Genomic DNA, 17,724 nt, shown 5'->3' on the forward strand with positions numbered 1-17,724 from the left:
GAACTAAGCTACAAATGCACAAAATCTAGGCCAAGTTAAGGTAGTAGTGGCAGTAGTGGTGGTTGTGGTGGTGGTAGTAGTAGTAGTAGTAGTAGTAGTAGTATAATCTGTTAAAGGAAGAGTGTAATGCAAAGGAATGTGTAATTACTGTAATGCTGTACTGTGCTAGGCCAGGATAGCACATCAGGATAGTACACCTGATATTGTGGGTGGAATAGGAAGCTTCTTAACACCCGTTCTGTAGCGATTTATTTTTCGTATTACCCCTTACCACTCCCGTCTTTGGATATCGTCATGATACCAGATCAATAACTTATAAAAGGATGGTGAGGTGTAATAGAATAAATCGCTAAGGGAATGGCGTTAAGGACTTCCAGAATGACTTAGAATGCGCCTCTCATGTCAAGCGTGGATCAGTGCACACGATTTTCTTTTCTTCTTTCTTTTTTCTTTTTTTAGTTCGAAAAATTTGTAGGTCAGTATGTTGTAAAATTATGTAGGCTAATAAAAAATTATCTTTACCGATGTTTATATGTATCATTATTAATCATTATTATTATTATTATTATTATTGTCTTTTTATCATTATTGTCACCATCATCATCATCATCATAATCAACATCATAAGCAACATCACCACCACTACCACTATTTTCACCATCATCATTGTTATTGACGTTGGTATCTTTCATCATGGTGGTAGGTGGTGGCGACGATCATCCACTCACTTGATGTAGTGCTGACTACTTCTTCCTTCACCTTTATCATACTTTTTCTGTGTCTTTCCCCCTCTCTTCCTATTTTCCCAATCTCTCCTGTCATTTTTTATTACTCTTCTTTCCTTTTCAGTTGGCTTTACACTGAGTGACAAGTCTACTGGTTTCCTGGAAGCCAGGAAACCATTAACAACGCTGGGTGGTAACCATATAACCAACCCACACGTGTTCCCCACTTGTCAACAAGTTGGTTGGCGGAGAGTTAGTGCCCCTCCCCGTAAAACAACGAACTCATAGACAAACGGCCACCCCATACGGGATTATGGTGTGCGTCGGGGAGTCGGGGCGAGTGACCTGGGTTGAGATAAGTGGGGACAACTCGAGAGAAGAAGAAGGAGAAATAGAAGAAAAAGTTGGAGTCGGCGTAGCACCCCGTGTGACAAGGAAACGCTGATTTTGGACGTCCATTCTGTTCTATCACTGTTGCTGTTCTACGCACGTGTTCCTGTTTCATAGCCGCTTAACCGACGAGGTGTGGAGCTTCAGAAAACGGTAAGGAAAACAGGTTAAAGCAGTTGAAAGCAGAATGGCCACCTCAGTCCCCTCTATTCCTCCCTCTAGTTGACTTTTAACACTAATTCATGTTTTTATAGGCTAGTGGAAAATAATACGTGATAATTAAATGTTCTGCCAGTGTGTGTGTGTGTGTGTGTGTGTGTGTGTGTGTGTGTGAGTGGGTGGGTGTGGGGGGGGGTAGGTGTAAAGTCTAGGGCTCGTCCTCTCCTCATTTCAATATCTTTTCCAATTAATGTTTTCAGGCCAACTCATGACCCTAAACAACCTCCATACACCTACACCCACCCACAACTACCCACACCCACATCCACCCACCCACATCCACCCATAACCACCCACACGTACCCACACACCCCATACCCATCCACAACCATACCCACCCACATCTACCCACACCTACCCACATCCACCCACACCTACCCACATACACCCACAACTACCCACACCTTCCCACAACTACCCATCCACAGCTTCCCACATCCACCTACATCCACCCACAGCTGCCCACACCCACCCACCCCTACCCACACACACCCACATCCACCCACACCCACCCACACCTACCCACAAATACCCACACACAGCTGCAAACATCCACCTACACCCACCCATAACTACCCACTCCCACCCACAGCTACCCACACCCACCCACAGCTACCCACATCCACCCACAACAACCCACACCCACCTACACCCACCATAACTACCCACACCCGCCTACACCCACTCACAGCTACCCATACCCACCCACAGCTACCCACACCCACCTACACCCATCCACAGCTACTCACACCCACCTACACCCATCCACAGCTACTCACACCCACCTACAGCTATCCTCATCCACCCACAGTTACCCACACCCACCCACAGTTACCCACACCCGACACACCCACCCACAGCTACCCACACCCGACACACCCACCCACAGCTACCCACACCCGACACACCCACCCACAGCTACCCACACCCGACACACCCACCCACAGTTACCCACACCCACCCACAGTTACCCATACCCACCCACAGTTACCCACACCCACCCACAGCTACCCACACCCACTCACTGCTATCTACACCCACCCACAGCTACCCACACCCACTGAGTTACCCACACCCACCGACAGTTACTCACACCCACCCGCAGCTACCCACACCCACCCACAGCTACCCACATCCACCTACACCCACCCACAGTTACCCACACCCACCGACAGTTACCTACTCCCACCCACAGCTACTCACACCCACCTACAACTATCCACACCCACCCCCAGCTACCCAAACCCACCTACAGCAACCCACAGCCACCAACAGCTACCCTCATCCACCTACACCCACCCACACCCATCCACAGCTACCCACACCTACCCACAAAGACCTATACACGCCTACACCTACCCACAGAGACCCATACACACCTATACTCACCCACAGCCACTCACACCCACCCACAGCCACTCACACCCACCCACAACTACCCACACCCACCCACAACTACCTACAGCCACCCGCACCCACCCACAGCTACTCACGCCTACCTACACTCACCCACACCCGCTCATACCCTCCTACACCCACCCGCAGCCACCCACACCCACTCACAGCTATCCACAATCACCTACACCCACCCACAGCTAACCACGACCACCTACACCCACCCACAGGTATCCACAACCACGTATACCCACCCACAACTACCCACACCCACCTACACCCATACACAGCTACCCATCTAGGAGGGGCAATGGTACAGCTATGCCATTTTCTGGAAGAGAGGAGGGGAGTTAACTCAATCCGGAATTTCAAATAGAAGAGCCATGGGTCTGACTGGAGTATTAATATCAACGTGCATTGCGCCAGTGACATACGGGAGGATAATGAAGTATAATGTGTTAGAAAGTCATTATGAAATTTAACAAACTGTGTTGTCGGTGAATTAGGAGGTTTTCTAAAATTTCTTGGCACCTTAACCGCTAATTTTGCTTATTTTACGGTAATATTCTCTGTATATTAGGTATATCTTTATTCTGTCGACACCATGCCAAAAATGAAGTACTAAATGCAGCAACAGACGGGTAAGAAAGACTTATTACAAAACCTCCTAAGCCTACGAGAATGCCAACCCCCAATGCACGTTGCCATGGAGACCACTGGGTAATCCACGAACCGGAGCGACGGCGCTACCATCCTCTCGCCACGGTGGTCAACTTTAAAATGACGATATTTCCACTATTTTATCTTTCTGAGCTGTTTCTTTCATACAGACGGATGGCCATGTGGGTACTATAATCGTTGCATCATTTATCTGTCGCATATATAGCTTAGTTAAATTATTTAAAGGTAAAATATGTGTTCGATCATTGTTACCAACTTTGAACATGCCCAAACCCTCTCATTTCGTTTCAGGAGTGATAGAAAATGACCGCAGTATCTAGGTTCTCCAATATTTTTCGTTCATGTTGTCTCGGTGATGATTATATATTCATACTTCATACCATTCTAGTAAATATTGTTGTTTCCTGTGTGACGGAAGTATTCAAATCCTCGCATCCTGAGACTACCGTGATCTGGTAACTTGTTTGGTGGGACGGGGGCGATCCAGGACCGTATTCATAAAAGATCTCGATTAGTTTTGCGATAAATAAGACATTTTGGAACTTAATTAGTTTGTGAAAGCGGTCTGCATGGTCGTATTTTCAATAAATTTCCACCCTGGCTTGGTTCTGGAGTGTTTAGTTACTATGAATAAATGTTAAAGTAGAAATCAACGCTTTTACCTAGAGCTTGTCGAGAAACTTTATGAAATGATCTCAGGTTTGGTTGAATTAATTCAATCACATCATCTTATGTTCCCTTATTGGGCATATATTCTTAAATTAAGTAACACTACACAGCTGCCTCGAAATAGGCACATGTTCTGGTCACAAAGATGACATTAATCGTACATAATATAAAAAAATCGCTAAAAATAGTGCATTCTTTTTTCAAATTGAACAGCCCAATCATAAGGCTTAAGTTCTGCAAGTTGCAGAAGCGCTGGTCAGACAAGGAATTCCCATAAGAAAGAAACGTAACTCGTTTGATGGAACTAATTTTCGTGTTCATCTCTTGCGTCGTTATTAGGTAATTATGGATGCTAGTAGTCAACTTGAAGATACTTCAATATAGACCCTGTTTGTATACAAGTTATGAGAAAAATCAGCCTTCAAATAAGAAAATTCGCCAAACGTCTGTCGCGTAATTTCTGCCGATTGTGCACCCCAGTTTAATATGGCCGCTCGAAGATCTGGCCAAGATCGCCTTCTCATAATTTTAACAGCAATTCTCAGGACTATGGCTATTTTAGGGTGCCCTTTGAGATATCCGGTGCAGTCAAGATACGTGAACTGACCCTCGTGATGTGTTACTGTGGCTTTATTAGTGCAAATAACGTCATATGAGAGGGTGTTTACGGATTGCTGTTGGCGGTCCCTTTGATCTTTGGTCCAGCATCACCGCCTTCTCATATGTTTACCAGGAAATGCCTCGACTATGCGTAATTTTTAGGGGTAACTGATGTAAATGGCGCCAATATGGTATGTGAATTGACTTTACTGGCGTGTTTTCGTGCCTGTGCGGGTTACTTTTAGCGTTTTACAAGAGTGCAATTGAGAACGGTGGGTCGTGGAGGAGGGATACCACAGCAGGGATGATCCAACGTAAATGGTTAATATGGCATCAGGACAGCGCCTTACACACACCACAGGTAAGAATACTTGGTGTTTACATGCTAGGGTTCTGTTTTCAAGGCCCAGTGAGGGAATTGTGAGGCAGGAGGAAGAGAAATGAAGGTTTGAGAGGCCGGCAAAACAACGAAGGCCAAGGTATTATCGGTCTCCAGTACCCCATTTCCATTGGTACAGCGGCCAGAAATGAATTTGCATACGCCACAGGCAAGAAACACGTGTATTTATATGCCAAAAATATTGTTTCCACGGTCAGATGAAGGAATTTTGAGCTAGGAGGAAGGGAAGTAGAAGTTCAGAGAGGATGCTGGCCACTGGGACCGGGCATTTTTCCTTTATGACAACCTGACAGCACCTTCATAAGACACCACAAGTATGAAAAACCGGTATCTCTATGCAAAGGTATGATTTTCTTGGCTGAGGGAAGGAACAGTGAGTGAGGGCAAGAAAACAGAAGATAAATGCAGGTGATAACAGCAGGGCACCTTCATTACACAGGTGGAATCTCAGGCCTTTCAGAATATATTATTTTAGTATGTAATGCAGAGTGACCGTATTTGGTGGCAGATTGAAGGGTAAATTTTTGGAATTATTGTGAAAATGAACTAGCCTACCATACCCCATCCCAGCCTAACCTAACCTAATCAAACCAGTTTTTCATGAACATTTAATTCACAACAATGCAATGGCTTTTTAAACTTGTTAGAATATGGAATACTTTTGGTTGTGCATTTGTTATAGTAAATTTTATGCCAATAATAGGGATCATTGACATCATTTGTGAAGCTGTGTGGTTGATTTTTTTTTGTTTAATTACAATATTTTGGATGGTTTAATTAGGGGTAGTTTCCTTTTGGAGCAGGTGCCAGTCTTTTTGTCTTCCAAGCTTTATTCTTCTTTCTTTGTTTTTTTTCTTTCATTTTTTTATAGGAAAGAGTAGCGTAGATCCACACCTAACCCATATACCGGTAACATTAAAATGCAGTCCACAGGGGCTTCACGTACTACCCTCTACATTTTGCCATATTTGTGTTGTATTGTCTCAGTGCGGTGGATTTTTATTTGGTACTTTTATGTTGAAAGATGCAGTCTTTTGGGGGAAGGAAGGGGGTTTCCTCCTGTTGTCAGGTTTTGCTTTTCTCCTCAAACCCAGTCTCATCCCATCCTGAGGTAGGAAAATTAGTTCTGGGTGAAGATGATTGTGGTGGTGGTGCTGATGCCAGTACTGGTATATGTACTGTATTGTGTTTAGCAGCAGAGTAATGAAAGCATTCAGATTAGTTGCAGTCATTCAGAACACTTGCAGAAAGTGAAAGTATGTTTTTAATAAGCAGTAATAACCAGTCCCACATTTCCCTTTTTTGAGGTGTAGGGTCCTAAGTGCATTTAAGGGCCGATGACCAGCCCACATCCCATGGTGGCGTTACATGACTGAAAAACCCCTTGACTGATTCTCTGCAAGGACATCACTCCATCTGGGGCACCTGAACCTTTAGACCACCAGGCACCATCACACTGAAGGGTCAACACTGGCTGCCTTTATGTTCTATTTGCATGTTCCCTCTCAAACTTTTCTCTGTTCATTGTTCTATTCTGTGTTTATTAATTCTGTTTTGTTGTTTTTCAGGTGGCAGAACAAGTTGATGGAGTGTGTGAGGGAGGGCGGCAGGATGTGGTTTGGGGGTAGGGTAAATGCTGTTGTGGCTCCAGGATCATGTGAATGTGAACTCCGTGGACTGCAGGCTGAAGGAGGGGTTGTTGCTGAGGAGGGACAGAAATGCCTGCAAGTCGTACATTAATGGATCAGGGTAAAAATAATACACTATTAGAGAGTTAGCTATAGGAACATAATGTAATATGTAGATGTACGTTGTATTTTATTCAGGTTATATCTCTTTTATAACCAGGTGTGTTATTTACAGACAGGGCCATCACGAACAGATCACCTCCATACCTCTCTGTCTTCCATCATCAGGCTGCCATCTCTCCAGCTCACACCCCTCTCACTCATATAGCCTACCTGTTTTCACCACCTGCAAACTGCTTGTACACTTTTTTTTTTTTTTTTTCCCCTGTCTACTGATGCCCACACTCATACCAGTAATAAACCATGCACTACCTCATTTCATTCTCTAAATCAAATCATATCAAATGATGCTATGCTTTCTCCTAAGGAATCCCCATATTGAGGCTGGCTATGGTATATACAGCTAATATTTTATATGAACTGCAAGCTAAACCAAATGCCACAACCAGCTTATTGCATGCCAACAGTGGCTTGAATCAGCTAGGTGAAAGACATTATAATTTACTGTTGTGCAGATGAGCTGTTTGTAAAGTGCTTTCTGTGATTTTGTTTCTGGCCATCTGTCATCAAAGGATAATTTACTTTTGTGGTGATGTAAATGTAAGATATTTTTTTTTTTTTTTTTTTTTTTTTTTTCCAACCATCCATCCTTCATCATAGGATAATTTACTTTTGTGGTCTTGAGTTGTTTGTGAATTGTTCTCAGGAATTTTATTATCCACATGAGGTCATGGGGAGGGATGCTGTCATGTGATGGAAGTAATGAGTGGATAACGACGGAGGCCTTCGTATATGCAAACTGGCCGGATATACTGCACAGGCACCTCTCAGCTCCACCCTCTGGGCAGGGAAGGGTGGACTACAGTGGTGGTACAAAGCCCTGTTCTTGAAGATGCAGTACAGTAAGGGTAAGAGATACAGCAGTGATACAGTACAGTGCATATAAATAGGTGGCATTCAGTGCCTGTGTGTGTGTGTATATGTGTGTATGTGTGTGTGTGTGTGTTAATTGTTTCCTCTCCTTACTTCAGGAGTGCTTAACATTTTAATGCTTGGAGGTCAAAGTTATATTGAACAAGACTGCAAGGTACAACACTAAGCCAGTAAAAACACATCCGCATGTCCACTGTATTTATATATGACATTATTAGTACTGTAACAGAGTAGGTGTAGGTGGGCAGCTCTCATCATCCCTGGGAGGTGCCATAGTTTATTTAACCTGACAGAGATTGCTAACTCTTTTCAGCTCAGTTGATGGCCAAGTATTGTAAGACTAGGGTGTTGCTATGACACTGCCTTTACTATTAGCTGCACAGATTTGAGGACAAAAATCTGCAACTTATTTCACATAGCTTAGTGGCAGAAAAAGACAATGCTGCTTCTCTGTGTCCTCTTTACAGAACATCTTCATGATTAGTATGATAATCTAGTGACAGGCTCTTGCTATAACTCAGCTTTTATGATGGAGAGATGGCAGTTGTAGGCCAAATTAGAGTAAAAGGAGTATAGTAACTAAGGAGATTTTATTCCTACTGGATAAAAACTGTGTAGAGTTTTCATTTACAGTACTAGAATATGGTACTGTAGTAATTTTCAATCATGTGTTTGAATTTCCACCTGTGGGGGTGACCCTTGGATTTATCAAACTATCGGCTTGATCGAACCAGTCTTCCCCCCAATTAGTTTGACACAGAGGATCTACTGCATTATTAAACATTTCATATTTCTATTTCCCATGTTTCCAGCTACTTTTGGGAAGTAATTAACTGGTTTTGGCTCTTGGTGTAGTTTCCAGTCTACAAAAATCATCAATTGTACCATGGCCAGCCTCAGTATGGGGGACCATAAGGGGAAGCATGGCATTATTTGATTATTATTATTGTTATTATTATTATGATTATTATTATTGTTATTGGTGTCCCATACAGGAGCTGCAGAGGGGAGACAGACAGCAAAACCATTACAAAGCAAGATGAAGAACAGGGATGCAAAGAAGAAAACCATGAGGAACGAGATAATGAGGAACAAGAACACAGCGAACAACAAGATTGCAATGAGGAAAGTGATGTTCAGAAATGTAGTCTAGGGATTTGTATCTTCCTCTCTTCTCCTAGCAGTACAGTTGGGTATCTTGAAGGAAATATGACTGTTGCAGATCATGTTCTTTGTGACAAAAAAAAGATGAGGGGGAGGGGGAAGAATTGTGGACCTACAAGCAAATTTGAGTTTTGTGATGTTGTTGCCCCCAAGCTCAGGTGAATGTGAACCCAGTGGACTCTAGGCTGAAGCTGCCTTTCTCCTGCAGGCCACCATCCTCCTTTTGTGGGATAAGGATAGAGTGAAGGGACATGTATATGAATGGACAGTGGAGTGGCCTGGTTTTATTAGTGCCACCATGTGAAGGCATCCCTCGCCAGCACCACTCAGCAAATATAGGCAGTACAGCTGGGGAGTTGGGTGTATATTATTTTGACTGTTGCATATTTTATTCTAGGGATAGCCTGTGACTTAGGAAAAAATGAGCAGTACATTTAGAGACCTTGTTAATTTGACTGTTGCTGGTTGTGTTCTTAGGGATGATTGAGACTCGGAAAATGTGCATGTCTTCTTTAATGACCTGTGTGCAGTTCTTAAGCATTAACCAAACCATTCATGTTTTGTCACTTGTTCTTTCACCTTAATTTGAACCAGACTTTTGTCCATTGGTTGCTTATATCATGAATCTAAATGGCAAAGCAGTGCCTTTATATCCTTTCCACAACTCTTCTTCGTGACTAGCATTGTATTCTGCTGTTAAACAGTTATTACAACTCGGCTTTCAAAATGTAGAGAGCAATATTAAGCCAAGCCAGTGTTTGAAGAGTGTGCCTTTACTTTATATGTTTATTTATTCTTACAAGATATTTATTCAGTTTTGGAGAGCCCCCTGTTAGTGTTGAGGTTGTTGTTGTTGCCTCAGGTTTATCTAGATATGAACCCATCGGACTGCAGGCTGAGGTTAACCTCCTCCTGCGGCACCATCCTCAATTGGGGGGATAGGGAGGGAGCTGAGAGGCATTGGTACGGCCAGGCAGCTCCACCACCCAGTTATTATCAGTGCCACCACTGTGAGGCAACCCTTTTTGCACCAGATTAACACATTGAATTGGTGCTGATGAGGGACATCCTCAGGTGGTAACAATAATATAATTGGGTGATAGATCTGCCTAGCCGAAGAAGTGTCCCTCAGCACCACCCTGTCCCACAAGAGGAGGATGGTGGACTGAAGGAGAGGGGAAGCCTGCAGTGCACTGGGTCCAAATCTGTACAAGTGATGTCCCCTTAGTTTATTCCTGCTTCTGCCAGATGAATTTACTCACTAGTAAAGGCCCTACAAATTGATGGTATTTCTTAATGCTATATCTAACCCCTGAAGTTGGAAAAGCTGTCTAACCTGAATAAAATTGTGAGCTTGTAAGGTGAAAAAAAAAATCCCTGGGCTGCTATTGTTGTTTATGCTCCGGGCATATCTAAAATGTGAATCTGGTGGACTGCAGGCTCAAGTTACTTTTCTGTGTTCCACCATCTGCTCTCCAAGGGAGGGGGAGAATGTTTGTGCAGTGTACAGCAGAGCAGCTTGGTTATATCAGTGCCACTACATGAGGGTGTGAGGTGATGAAGGCTGTATCTACGGTTTTTGGGGTGGTAGGTAAAATGAGTATGTGGAATTGATCCCTGTACTCTGTTCACTTCAACCTGACTGAAAATTGAAATCCCTCCACCTTGAATGCTGAATAATAACTTGAGTAACTAGAATATGATGCTAGTCACAAAGAACTGGAATGAATGTGCAAACCTGTGCAACACTACTTCCCACACAACTTATGTAACAAGTGTTTATCATATGAAATAAAAAGAATAAATTAAGATTGTTTACTTGCTTACTCCTTTATTGCCCAACATAAATCTAAAGTGTAAAGTAACGTGAGTAATTTGACAAAGTGATTCATGGTCTTTTTTAGTCCTATCAGAGCTTAAGATCTGCATAAGGTTGTTTGATACAGATACTGAATATATAATGTTTACCAAATACATGATAAATTCTGGGATGGCCTAATGGATACCTGTGTAGGAGGTCAAAGGGCATTCACCTGCAAATTTGAGGTCGCCAGGCACGCTTCAGGGGGGGCTAGTGCCACAGCCAATGGGGTGGCAGGCAGGCAGACTCCCTTTTAGTGTGGTCTAAAAAAAAAAAAAAAAAAAAAGTCAAGCCAGATACTTTTAGTTTTTTCACATTTTTCACATTTCACAAGTTTCTGCCTGTCTGTCTACCTCCACTCGAAATGCCTTCCTGCCTGCCACCTTGCCTTCTTCCACCTGGTCTGCCTGTCTGCCACCTTGTTTTCCTGCCCTGTGTGCCTGCCTACCACCTAACCTCCTTGCCACCCTGTCTGCCTGCCTACCACCTTACCTTCCTGCCACCCTGTCTGCCTGCCTACCATCTTGCCTGCCTGCCACCTTTACCTCCCTGCCACCCTGTCTGCCTGCCTGCCACCTTGCCTTCCTACCACTCTGTTTTCCTGCCACCCTGTCTGCCTGCCTGTCACTTTTGCCTCCCTGTCACTCCATCTGCCTGCCTCACCTTGCCTTCCTACCACCTCTGTCTTCCTCCCTGCCACCCTGTCTGCCTGCCTACCTGCCTGTTTGTCTAGTCCACCAGTCTGCCTGCCAACGCCTGCATGTCAAACAGTCCGGAATTAAGACAAGCAAGCAGGGAGAGGGAGGCAGGTAGAGCCTGGTTATTAATTTTTAATATTATAATAATAATGTAATTGTTGTCTTTTCTCAGTTTGTGTTATGTATACCAATAGCTGTATTCACTATTTTATACATATATATGTACTGTATATTGTATACATTATACTTATTTTTCAATTCCGTATACAGTATTATATAGTGTATTCTTTTACTGAATCATTGTGCTAGAACATTGTGATGTTGTAAGAATCCCATACCTTCCCACACCCAACCACACTACCCACACCCACCCACACTTACCCACATCCACCCACACCAGCCTACAACAACCTCTACCCACCCACCCCTACTCACACCCACCCACACCAGCCTACAACAACCTCTACCCACCCACACATACCCACCTCCACCCACACCCACCCACACATACCCACACCCACCCACACCCATCCACACCTACCCATACTCACCCACACAAACCCACACCCATTCAAACCTACCTACACCCATCCATATCCATTCACATGAACCCACTCCTACTAAAACCCACTCACACCCACCCACTCACATCTACCCACATCAATTCACACCTACCTCCACCCACCTGCAGCTACCCATGGCCACCCACACCCACCCATGGCCACCCACATGTACACCCACCCACCCACACTAAGCTGCACGTACCCACACCCACCCACACTTACCCAAATCACACTTACACCCACCCACACCTACCCATGGAGTAAGAATGTTAATAAATGTCCTTTTAGTCTGATCTGTGTTTAAAATTCTTTTTGTTTCCTTATCAAATGCATTAAATTGCCACAAATAAAGCTAAGACCCTTTATTAATATGCTTAAAGGGAATTTCGTCTACGTCTCCGTGGCGGCCAAACTCTATTTCAACAGCAGATCATAAGCCCCCTTCCCTGTAAGGTGGCTGCTGCTCTGGTCGGCTACTTAGCGGGAACGTGACGTCAGCCTAAACAGAGCCATCTATTGTCGAAGATATGAACTACACTTTGCCGCGAAGCACCAGGATCTTATGTTGTGCTATTGGAGAAAAAAAAATCTTCATTGCCTTATAGTAAATATACTTAAGACCCTTTATAAACTTGCTTAACTTTTACCTCGAGATGAAACCGCACCTACGCACGAATTAAAAAAAAAAGCGCGTAGGTGCGATTTCATCTCGAGGTAAAAGTTAAGCAAGTTTATAAAGGGTCTTAAGTATATTTACTATAAGGCAATGAAATTAATACCTTGCATCAACCCATACCCATCCACACACACCCACAATACCCACGTACCCACACGTATCCATATACCTACCCACATTTGCCCAAATGCCCGGGAGGCTGTAGGACGTAAAAATATCGAGTTAAGATTTTTTATGAATATGCACTCGTCGCTGCCAACCTGAAACACCATTTTCTGGCGAGCTGATTTTTTCCCCAATAGCACAACATAAGATCCCGGTGCTTCGCGGCAAAGTGTAGTTCATAACTTCGACAATAGATGGCTCTGTTCGGGTTTTTATGGCGGGAACGTGACGTCACACTCTGACGTCACGTTCCCGCCAAGTAGCCGACCAATCAGCGAGCAGCAGCCACCTTACAGGGAAGGGGGCTTATGATCTGCTGTTGAAATCGAGTTTGGCCACCACGGAGACGTTGACGAATTCCCGTTAAGCATATTTATAAAGGGTCTTAGCTCTATTTATGGCAATTTAATGCGTTTGATAAGGAAAAAAAAGGATTTTAAACACAGATCAGACTAAAAGGACATTTATTAACATTCTTACTCCATGGGTAGGTGTGGGTGGGTGTGGGTATGTGTGAGTGGATTTGGGTACGTGTGGGTGGATGTGGGTGGGTGTGGGTATGTGCAGCTTAGTGTGGGTGGGTGGGTGTACACGTGGGTGGGCATGGGTGGGTGTGGGTGGACATGGGTAGGTGCAGGTGGGTGGAGGTAGGTGTGAATTGGTGTGGGTAGATGTGAGTGGGTGTGCGTGGGTGTGGATAGGTGTGTGGGGTATAAAGGAAGATTAGCTTGGATAGATGTTATAGGTAGGTGTGGGTGGGTGTAAGTGGGTGCACGAAGGTGTGGGTGGGTGTGGGTAGATGTAGGTGGGTGTACAAAGATGTGAGTTTGTGTGGGTAGATGTGGGTGGGTATGGGTAGGTATGCGTAGGTGTGGGTGGGTGTAGGTAGGTGTGGGTGGGTTTGGGTAGGTGTGGGTGGGTGTGGGTATGTGTGGATAGGTGTGGGTGGGTGTGGGTAGATGTGGGTGGGTGTAGACTGGTGTGGATGAGAATGGGTGGGTGTGACAGGCTGTGGGTGGGTCTGGGTAGGTGAATGTAGGTATTCGAGTCAGTCTGAGTAGGTAGGTGTGGTAGGTATGGGTGGGTGTGGGAAGGAGTGGCTGGGTGTGGGAGGGTACATGTGTTTGTAGGCTGGTGTGGGTGGGTGTGGGTGGGTGGAGGTTGTTGTAGGCTGGTGTGGGTAGGTGTGGGTGGGTGTGGGCAGGTGTAGGTAGGTGTGGGTGGGTATGGGCAGGTGTAGGTAGGTGTGGATGGGTGGAGGTTGTTGTAGGCTGGTGTGGGTAGGTGTGGGTTGGTGGAGGTTGTTGTAGGCTGGTGTGGGTGGGTAGAGGTTGTTGTAGGCTGGTGTGGGTGGGTGTGGGTAGGTGTGGGTGGGTAGAGGTTGTTGTAGGCTGGTGTGAGTGGGTGTGGGTAGTGTGGTTGGGTGTGGATAGGTGTGGGAAGGTATGGGATTCTTACAACATCACAATGTTCTAGCACAATGATTCAGTAAAAGAATACACTATATAATACTGTATACGGAATTGAAAAATATGTATAATGTATACAATATACATATATATGTATAAAATAGTGAATATAGCTATTGGTATACATAACACAAACTGAGAAAAGACAACAATTACATTATTAAAATAATTATATTAAAAATTAATATATATTACCCAGTAACAAATGAAGAAGTGAAGGAACGTTGTGGGGTAGATGTGGATGTGGTTGAAAAGATTAGGAGAAATACACTGAGGTGGTTTGGACATGTGGAGAGGATGGAGAATGAAAGACTGACTAAGAGAGTGTATGTAGGTGAGGTGGAGGGAGGGAGAGGGAGGGGTAGACCGAGGATGAGGTGGAGGGATGGAGTTGAGAGGTATATGAGGGAGGGGGGGGTGAGCTGGGGGGAGGGGAGTCAAATGGTGGGTGACAGAGTGACTTGGAGGCGTTTTGTCTGTGGCCACCCTTTGCGGGATTAGGGCGTCGGGCTATAGATAGATAGATAGATAGAACAAATAGAAAGCTGAAAGTAGCTATGTTTTTGTCTGTACTACTTAACTATTACAGCTTGTACTGAAAACATCCTTTATATACTTGATTATGTATTTGTAGGATGGGTGGGAGTAGGTGTGGGTGGCTGGTGGTAGGTGTGGGTAGGTTTGTGTGGATGTGGGTGGGTGGGAGTAGGTGTGGATAGGTGTGGGAAGGTATGGTTGGGTGGGAGTAAGTGTGGGTGGGTGGGAGTAGGTGTGGATAGGTGTGGAAAGGTATGGGTGGGTGGGAGTAGGTGTGGGTAGGTGTGGAAAGGTATGGTTGGGTGGGAGTAGGTGTGGGTAGGTGTGGAAAGGTATGGTTGGGTGGGAGTACGTGTGGGTGGGTGGGAGTAGGTGTGGATAGGTATGGGAAGGTATGGGTGGGTGGAAGTAGGTGTGGATAGGTGTGGGAAGGTATGGGTGGGTGGGAGTAGGTGTGGCTGGCTGTTGGTAGGTGTAGGTGGGTAGGAGTAGGTGTGGATAGGTGTGGGAAGGTATGGGTTGGTGGGAGTAGGTGGGGATAGGTGTGGGAAGGTATGGGTGGGTGGGAGTAGGTGTGGGTGGGTGTTGGTAGGTGTGGGTGGGTGGGAGTAGGTGTGGGAAGGTATGGGTGGGTGGGAGTTGGTGTGGGTGGCTGTTGGTAGGTGTGGGTGCGTGGGAGTAGGTGTGGGTAGGTCGGAGTAAGTGTGGGTAGGTGTGGGTGGGTAGGAGGTGTGGGTGGGTGGGAGTAGGTGTAGATAGGTGTGGGTGGGTGGGAGTAGGTGTGGATAGGTGTGGGTGGGTGGGAGTAGGTGTGAATAGGTGTGGATGGGTGGGAGTAGGTGTGAATAGGTGTGGAAAGCTATGGGTGGGTGGGATTAGGTGTGAGAAGGTATGGGTGGGTGGGAGTAGGTGTGGATAGGTGTGGGAAGGTATGGGTGGGTGTAGGTAAGTGTATTGTACCGCCACCTTTCCTGCCTGCCAGTCTGCCTGTCTTTCTAACGGGGGGTCTTTACTCCAGTCTGTTTGTCAGCAGACAGTAAAGCAGACATGTAGAGTGGCAGGCAAGAATGGGGGCAGGCAGCCAGGCAGGTAGGTGTAGGTAGTTGTGGGTAAGTGTGGGTGAGAGTATGTAGGTGAGGATGGGTGTGGATAGGTGTGTGTGGGTGGGCATGTGTGGGTGTATGGGTTGCTGTGTGTGGGTGGGCATATGTGGATGTATGGGTAGCAATGGATGGATGTAGATGGATAACGTACTGGTGTTAGTAATTGTAGGTAGGTGTGGGTGGGTGTAGGTGAGTATGAGTGAGTGTGGTTGGGTGTAGATGGGCATGCATGAGTGTGGGTAGCTGTGGGTGCGTGTGAGTGGGTATGTGTGGGTGTGGGTAGCTGTAGGTGGATATAGGTAGGTATAGGAGAGTGTGGGTCTCTTTGGGTCAGAGCAGGTTGGTACAGGTGGGTGTGGAAGGGCGCAGGTTTGTGTGTGTGTGTGTGTGTGTGTGTGTGTATGTGTGTGTGTGTGTGCGTGCGTGTGTACTTACGATAGTGACTGTGTAGTTGTCTATACTGCATGAGTGTAGAACAGGTGGATGGTTTGTAAAGTCTAGGGCTCGTCCTCTCCTCATTCCATTACTTGTGTTCCCTGTGAAGTGCTTTGAGCTGAAGGAACCGAAAATTGAGACTATATAATAAACGGTGCATTGTACAGAAATAAATGATCCAATTTTTCTCCGCCCGTCTCCCTACAACGTTGTGTTCTTTATCCATGGGCCATATCTCATCTCAAAACCTTCAAGAAGTAAGTAATTGGTAATTTTTTGACAATGGTAATTTCTGAGATAAACAAGGCGATTATTTGTCCCTAGATGAAATGCCTAATAGATCTGTGTACCATCTATCGGAAGTTAAGTGTCATTTTGAAATAATGGGTCTGAATATGTATAAAATGAGACAGAGTTGATGAGTCTACGGGTATTTCACTCTTATTCCCAAGTCCTATGGTTTGTGTATGTGTGTGTTGTGTGTGTGTGTGTGTGTGTGTGTGTGTGTGTATGTTGGGGGGGAGTTAAGTGTGCATAAATTGGTGTCAATGGGTACGTGTTGGTGTGGGTAGCTGTGAGTAGATATGGATGGGTGTGGGTAGCTGTGGGTGGATATGGGTAGGGTGGGTAGCTGTGGGTGGGTGTAGGTGGGTGTGTGGGTGTAGCTACCTGTGGTTCGGTTTGGGGGGGTATGGGTAGCTGTGGATGGGTGCAGGTGGGCATGTGTGGGTTTAGGTAGCTGTGTGTGGGTGCAGATGGGTAAAGGTGGGTGTCTGGAACTCTGGATGGGTAAGTTGGATGTGGATAGCTGTGGGTGGATGTGGTTGGTTGTGGGTGGGTGTATGTGATTATGGGTGGGTGTTGGTACTTATGGGTGGATGTAGGTATGTGTGTGTGAGTGTGGGTCATTTTGGGTCAGTATGGGTAGGTGTAGATTGGTGGGTTTATATTCAGAAGAGCCTGGGGCCACCACAACAACAACAACAACAATCCCTTCAAATCAATTATCTATCTAAATATTTACCTTTTTGTATCTCCAAACAACTTCATTCATTTTAGGGCAGACTTAGGCATGTGGCATGAAAGGAGGAGAGACTGACTACACTTCATTCACTTTAACATGGTGGAGAATTTTATACCCCTGTGGCCTATTTCACGTAGCTTTGTGGCTGAATGAGACAATGCTATGGTTCTACATCATTTCCATAGCACTTCTTCATGACTAGCATCATATTCAAGGGTAAATCAATTGTTACAACTCCTTATTCAATATGAAGAGATGGCAATTTTTGG

This window comes from Coenobita brevimanus, chromosome 105, assembly GCF_032717465.1.
Source record: "Coenobita brevimanus isolate Jiangsu-jjx chromosome 105, ASM3271746v2, whole genome shotgun sequence".
In the NCBI taxonomy this organism is placed as follows: domain Eukaryota; kingdom Metazoa; phylum Arthropoda; class Malacostraca; order Decapoda; family Coenobitidae; genus Coenobita; species Coenobita brevimanus.